The following is an 8147-nucleotide window of genomic DNA, read 5'->3' as shown; positions in this document are numbered from 1 at the left end:
CTCATTCCCCAGGACAAGGTCAGCTCCTGGCCAGCAGCCACTCAGGATGCTGCAGCAGGGCAGTACTCTGCACCAGGAGGTGCTGTCACATCCAGCCCCCCTCCACTGGTCTCCAGTAAGTGTGGCCAAAAAAGAAAGCCACCTTTGACTTTGTGTCACCAAACCATTTTCTTCCTGTTGGCCAACTGGAGGGCAAAAGGGACAAAAGTAAACCAAGGAAGGGATGTTGCAATTCCAAATTCCTCCACAAAATGCTTTCTAAATGCGTCTGAGCCGGCCTCCTATAAAGTGCAAGAGGGGCACAAAAAACTGACTACCCACCCTTGAAAATTGTTCAAGAGGAGTAGCCCCGCAAGTGTGAATTCTAAAACCCCAGAGCAGGTGGCCTTTTCAAAGAGCTAAGTTGATTTTATCACTAGCTTTACTCTGAATTCGCTGCACATTTCCTCCATAATCCAGGATGTGATAAGAAACCAACATAACAGGAATTCATCTTCCCCCAAGGAAAGGTGAGCATCTCTGAGCTCAACAGAGATAACTGGAACCTAATTACATCGCCGCTTTTCAAGACTTCCAGTAAAAGTGTAAAATGAAAGAGGACTGAAAGAGGCTGTTTAGCACAGCTACAATGTGACCATGTTTTCCTGAAATGTTTTCTTGGTGTGACACACCAAGTAGCTGCCATTTTTAGAAAGCGATCTGAAATCACAGCAAGTGTCACTCAGTAGCAAAAAAATAAAGACCCTGATTCGAGAACTTTGGAACCTGGGTGCCCCAGAGCAGTATCTCCTTGTTAGATGTGATTAATTTTACACAAAGGGTAGGCCAGGAAGGCTGGTCTGGAAAAAGAAGAGCACCTTTGTGAAGAAAAACAAGTATGTGGCCTTCAGGGAGCTAAGCACATGTTTAATTTTGTGTTTTAAACTTCTCAGCAGACTGCATATCTATAAAGGGAATCACTGAAAGTGAAGATAACGGCGACTTACCCAGAGCATCAGGCTGTTTTCCGCAAGACGGGGTGAGAAGTGAGAAAGCAAAATCTTTGCTTCACTTACACAAACTCCCTCTCCTTTGCAGAGAAACTTGATAGCTGAAATGGAGCCAGACGCTAATGCAGGAGTCTCTGCCAATAACTCTGTGCTTGTCCAACACTGACATCTAGTGGTCAGTTCTGAAACGTATTTTTTATTTCTGAAAATGCTCCATTGGAAGCACCAAGTAGATAAATCCCCCCTATGCTTTTTATTGTGAAAGATGTTTCTTCTTTTTCCCTTTGGAAAATATTGAACTATAATTTAATTTTTATTTCTGTAAAAATACAGTTATTCAATTTATATTTTTAGTTTAAAAAAGTTATAAGGGTTGTCATTCTCATTAAATAAGACTTGGCAGGGCTTGCCTGGTGGCACAGTGGTTAAGAATCTGCCTGTTAATGCAGGGGACACGTGTTCGAGCCCTGGTCTGGGAAGATCCCACATGCCGTGGAGTGGCTAAGCCCATGCGCCACAACTACTGAGCCTGCCTCTAGAGCCTGTGAGCCACAACTACTGAGCCCTAGTGCCACAACTACTGAAGCCTGCATACCTAGAGCCCATGCTCCACAACAAGAGAAGCTGCCACAACAAGAGAAGCCGCCGCAATAAGAAGCCCGCGCACCGCAACGAAGAGCAGCCCCCGCTCGCCGCAACTAGAGAAAGCCCGCGCGTAGCAACGAAGACCCAAAGCAGCCAAAAATAAAATAAATTTTAAAAAAAAGACTTGGCAGGTGTGTGAAGAAAGCACGGGATCTCTAATCCGAATTTGTTGGGTGTCATAATTATCTCTTATATCCATAAAGCACTAATCACCTTCCAAAGCATGACCAGTTATATTATCTCTTTAGATATTCAACAACTCTGAGAGGGCGGAATCAGGATCATTCTATTTTGCAGAAAAGGACACAAAGGCCCAGAAAATGTAACTAATACATCCAAGGTCATAGAGCAAGTCAGAGGTGATGCTAGTTCTAGAATAAAGGTTTTCCAATTTACAGGCCAGGATTCTTATCCTTAAGGCATATTTCCCTTTGCAGAAAGAAAGAAATTACTCTCAGCTGGTGAGGGAAAAGGCAAATGGGGACACACAAACACACACACCCTTCCTTTTGCTCTGCACTGTTAAAGCCCTGACATTAACTAATGAGCAGAGGGAGAAAGCCACAGTGGATGATAGCTGCACTCCATTTTAGTCCATCGAGAAAGACTTGGCTGAAGCTAATAGGCATTATTAACCTTCCCCTCCAGCCTACCAGAATCAGCCACCACAGTGAAGTGCAGGGGTTTATCTTTACAAACACCTTGGGCCGTCATCCAAAGAGCTTGAGAGTTGGTTACCTTATGCCCAGATTTATGCACCTTCCCCCAGCCAGGGCACAGAGCTGCATCCTGATGACGCTAACAAACTTCCTAATTATCATAAAAACCAGAGGTATACAGTGGAGGCACACTTGAGGGCATGATGAATGGATTATAAACTTACACATTTCTTCTGTGGGCGACTTACCAAAGGCTTCAGAATTTTAAACTGGGACTTTTTTTTAAACAGGATAATTAGCTGGGACTCTATAAAAGAGAGATCAAACCATGAAGGTTTGAACACAAGTGAGCACTTCATAAATGTTCTCTGGAATGAAAATATTGCCATGAGATTCCCAAAGAGGCATGGAGCATCTGCCTTAGAGGCCTGTGGCCAAACTTGTACTGTTACCGCTTTGCTAGGAGAGGAACTGAAGCATGTTGTAGGGTGGAGATAGGAAGTAAGAGAGACCAGTCAACCAGACAACCGGGAGTGCAAGTCAACCCTTGGGGTTTAGATCACTCTGCCCCAAAGCAGCTCCATCTCTAAAAAACCAAGGTGTCAAATCCTACCGTTAATGTCCATTTAAAATGGCAAATTAAAAGGGAGTGATACAGCTTGCCATGTCAATGCTCTTATCCCACTTCTAGGGATCCTGTGCCAACTCAGTGGCCTGACCCCTTAATAACAATAATAACAACAATAGTAACAACTAACACTAATACAGTAAGTACTATTCTAAGGGCTTTATGTATATTAACTCATTAATCCTCACAACCCCATGAGGTAGGTGCTATGATCTCCAATTTACAGATGGGTAAGCTGAGGCACACAAGTAAGTAACTTAACCAAGATTCCACATCTTTTAAGTGGTGGGACTAGAAATTAAACCCAGGTCTGTCCAATTTCTGTGCCCATTCCCTTAACCTCTATATTAGTGGTTTTCAAAGTGTGGTCCCTGGACCAGCAGTATTAGCATCACGTGGGAACAAAATCCTCAGCCTTCTCTCTCCACACCTGCCCCCGACCAGACCTACCGAAACAACAACTCTGAGGTTGGGGCCCAGCCCTCTGTACTTTAACAAGCCACACAGGTGATTCTGATACACATGATAGCTTGAGAACCACTGTCCTATATGATACCACCTGTCTCTAAAAGTTAGTTGCAGGTGTAGAACATCAGCTCACAAAGAACACTCTGCCCAGTCAGGGTGCAGCTTGATTTCTTGCCATTTGCCATTTTCTGATGAAACTGAACTGTGAGAAGGTAATTCAATTTGACTGTGGGCTTGGATTAATCTTGAATGTTTTGGTATCATTCCTTAGTCCTACCAAAATTCCAAGACACAGTTCAGTAACAGTAGATCCATTTTTTAGATGCAGAAATCAAAGCCATTCAAGTCATTGGATTATTGACAAAACCTCTCATTTAGTCCATCCTCCTTCCTCCAGAAATATACACATAACCAATTTGAGGCTGGTAAGCGATTATCTCTTAAAAAAGAAAAAAATATCTGGAGATGGGGGGAAGGAAATAATCTTTGAGATTTGGACTTCAGAGCTGTAGTCCTTCAGCTCAGGCTTGATTTGACCTCCTTTACTTGCTTTCTTCCCTCATGCCATCCCCCTATAGTCTTTATACCAGAAGAACCCAGCTCAGGTTTGTAGGAAAAATTACAGAGTCAAATCATATTAGCTTGTATTTATTGAGCATCTCCTAAGAGCCAAGAACTCTTTTAAGCACTTTATATATTACAACCACCCTGTGACATAAGTATCATCATTATCATCCCCATTCAACAGACAAAAACAATCAGGGCACAAAAAGGTGAAATAAACTTTTCCAGGTCCCATAAGTAGCAAGTGACAGATCCTAGCTGGGTTCTAAACCCAGAACATCTGCTGCCAGAGCCCCCCACGCATAACACCATGTTTTGCTGCCTCTCTTTGGGAAATTCTTCATATTTCACCTATTATTTCCCCCTCCCAGTCTCCATACGTTAGCCCACCGGGAAGTCCTATAGTAGAGAAACTGTATAACCCAATTGCATTGTATAATCCATTGTATAACCCAATGTCTCCCAAACTTACTTGATCAGGGAGCCCTTTTTTGTCTACCACGTACTAAAGTTCCCTGGAACAACTGGTCTTAGAAACACATTTTGGGAAAACCTAGTTTGGTCAGGAAGACAATTCTCTCACCCAATCTTTAAGCCACTGTGAGAAGGCAGATGGACTAATGGGGGAAAAAAGTGTGTGTGTGTGTGTGTGTGTGTGTGTGTACCGTAGAACATGTATGTTTACTTGTGTTGCTGGTGGTGGTGGTGTCATTCTTGACACGTACCTAATGCCTTTACCACATCTTTGGCTAACCTTGAAGGACAAGAAAGACAATTAAGTCATCACAAGGGAAAGAAGCTTGTTTTATTTCTCTCAGAGTAGGCAGATGTAATTTGTATCACTGACAGCAAAGGCACGATGCCACCATCTCAGCCCTTTGCAAGGGCAACACTTTGTAAGAGGGAAGCACAGCTATGCCACCCACTGCATGACAAATGGCTAGCAGTCTCTGTGCACATTGTTCATGATGGGCAGTTTCCCCACCCACCCACCTCAGAAGTTCCAGAGTGCTTACCACCTTCATCCAAATCATCATGGAAGTTTTAGCCTATTAGCTTGAGTTACTCCAAATAGTCAGATGGAGATTTGGAGCAACATTCAGAAACCTCTTTCAAATATCTGTGCTCCCAGGAATTCTGCTTGATAGCATAGAGTATTGAACTTGTAGGGTGTTGGAGCAGGAGGAGGGAGGGAGGATTCTACCTTTGACAATTAGCACCTCTCACACTGGGGAACAGGAGCAGGAAGGGCTCCAGATTACAGGGTAAATTGTTATCCATCTGACTTTTGGTGTCTAATCTGGAATTCCCCAAATCATACCAAGTTACAGGTTCAAATAAAGTTAATCGTCATAAATAGCATTTCTCTGGTTTTCACCCAAACCCATTATTATGGTACCTCTAGGTCCTCCACTATTTCTCATACTCCCCAGTGGTTGTCTCAAGTCTATTCATAAGGAAGCCTTCTCAACCTTATGGACTTCTTAGGCTTCCACTACCTATAGAAGCCACATCACAGGCATCTCATCACTGCTACCAGTGTTCACCATGAATAACAAGGGCATTAATGCTTGTACCAAGGATACTGCTTGCACCTGTTACCAAAGCCTCCAGAGCTACATCAAGCCACTGATGCTGCCTTGCACTACTCTTAAAACAAAATGGCCGGGACTTCCCTTGTGGCGCAGTTGTTAAGAATCCGCTTGCCAATGCAGGGGACACGGGTTCGAGCCCTGGTCTGGGAAGATCCCACATGCTGCGGAGCAACTAAGCCTGTGCGCCACAACTACTGAACCTGCGCTCTAGAGCCCAAGAGCCACACCTACTGAGTCCACACGCCCCAGAGCCCATGCACTGCAACTTCTGAGCCCGCATGTTGCAACTATTGAAGCCCGTGCATCTAGAGCCCATGCTCTGCAACAAGAGAAGCCACCACAATGAGAAGCCCGTGCACAGCAACGAAGACCCAATGCAGCCAAAAATAAATTAAAAAAAAAAAAGGCCCCAGGTGCTACTGCTGTGCCAATGACTGGAAGCCAGGTAGCATCTACAGCTCTGTGCTGCCCCTGGTGTCTCTGATGTACCACAGCCCTCCAAGTGCCAAAGCTGAGTTCTGTTCCCTGGAAACCCCATGTGCCAGGGTTGGCTATGTTCTGAGCCAACTCTCAATTAGGTCGGCATAAAAGCTGTGCTGCCTTATCTCCTTTCCATTGTCTGACAAAGCTCTTTAGAGAAACTTTTTTTCCTGCTTGTATCTTGTTTTTACTTTCACTATCCTCAACCCTTTGAGTCTATTTAGACACAAATCCTTGGGGAACTAGGCCAATGGGTAAATCTGAATGGTAGGCAATAGACTATACTCAGATTTGCCCAAACCCTCTAACAACTAAGGCACTATTGTTGGACCTAGCAAGTGAACATGACTCTGAGAAGTCTCCTTGGTAACCCATGGAGGAGTGGGATGGGAGGCTCTCTACAGCATGCCCAAAGAGATCTGAATCCTAGTGCAGAACCCAGCATAGGCTCTCTTCTACAAGAGATTTTATTCCCAGTACATCATTCTTACAAACCAATCCAAAAGACCATGGGAAGATGCATTGGACTAGGCAGAAAATGACCAGAATTCGAATTCCGGTTCTATCATTTATCAGCCATGTGAGCCCTGGGAAGGCCATTTAACCTCCACCTACTAGGATAACAATAACTTTCCTGACTACCCCCAGGCTTGCCCATTCAAGAAGTATGCATTGAGCTTCTTTCTAAAAGACAGAAGACACAGTGCCAGGCCTGTTGCAGATGTAAAGAATAGTCACAGATTTTTCTAGGTATCAGCATGCAAACTAACAATATTTTGGAGAAAATATTAGTTGAGTCCTTATTAATTGTCCTTCACTTTACATGTTATCTTATTCCTCACAACAGCCCTATGAGCATGACTAAGCACATTTGATAAATGAGGAAAACAGAAGCTCAGGGAAGATCATAAATTTATTCAAGCCACACAGCTAGTAAGTGGTGGAACTGGGATTCAAATCCAGGTCTATCCGATGCCAGAATCTGTGATTTTTCCACCAGACCATACTGCCTCATGTATATAAATAGCTATAATACAAGATAGAAAGTCATTCATCTCATAAGGCATAGATGAAGTGCCATGGAATCAAATGAGATGAAAGTGTTTTATAAACAGTCAAGCTGACACAATTGTAAGGTGTTTCTGTTATTATCACTAGGGTAAGTGCTCTATAAAATACGCTAGCTGTAAAATTCCATCTGTAAATAGGAGTTAACCAAGCCTTGTAGAGGTATAAAAGAAAGGAGTATTTAATTTCAGCTGCAACAGACCATTGGAAGGCAACTGGTGCCTCAAATTCAGTCACTATTCTAAATAGCCCAGCATCTGTATATGGGCGTGGGTAACCCATGTGAACAGATCGAGAGCCCCCAGAGCTCAACGGCAGCATCCAAGCAGAATGAAAATGAGTTCAGCACATTGCAACGTGCTGGATGAGCCTCCTGAGAGGACATATTGGGATGGGTTATTAAGATCACTTGGTGAAGCGGGAACTTGTTCAGGGTGTGTGGACCACTGTGACCACTATGGGCAAGACCGCGTACGCTAGCAGGGTGTGAGGAGCTGGTTTTTGAATGCAGACTGACACAGAGGCTCTTTATCGTGAGTTCAAGGTGTAATAATTATAGCTCACCTATATTGAGCACCTCCTATGTGCCAAGCACTGAGCTAAGCACAGCGTACATCTTAAGTCATCATATTGTGATGAAGCCAATTGTATTTATCTGATTAAGAGCATGTGTTTTGAAATAATACAAGCCACTATTTGTTTTACATTGGATGAGTTGATTCAGCGCTCTGAGACTCAGTTTCCTAATCTGTAAAATGGAGATCATAATGCCTACCTCAGAGAGGAGAGTTGTCATGAGAATTAAATAAGTTAATGAATTTAGTACAGTAAAGCAATTAATACTATACCCAGCAATATGAAATGTTCAATAAATGATAATGTTATTATTGTTATATTTTTCTATTGAAAGTTCAGCGTGGATCATTCTTTTGACTTCTAGGAAATAGTACTAGAGTCCATTCTAGGCATATTGGTTACCTATTGCATAACAAGTTACCCTAAAATTTAGCAGCTTACAATAACACATTTACTATCTCACAGTTTTTGTGGG

This window comes from Balaenoptera acutorostrata, chromosome X, assembly GCF_949987535.1.
Source record: "Balaenoptera acutorostrata chromosome X, mBalAcu1.1, whole genome shotgun sequence".
Taxonomy (NCBI): Eukaryota; Metazoa; Chordata; class Mammalia; order Artiodactyla; family Balaenopteridae; genus Balaenoptera; species Balaenoptera acutorostrata.
Note: the sequence above shows the minus strand (reverse complement) of the source record.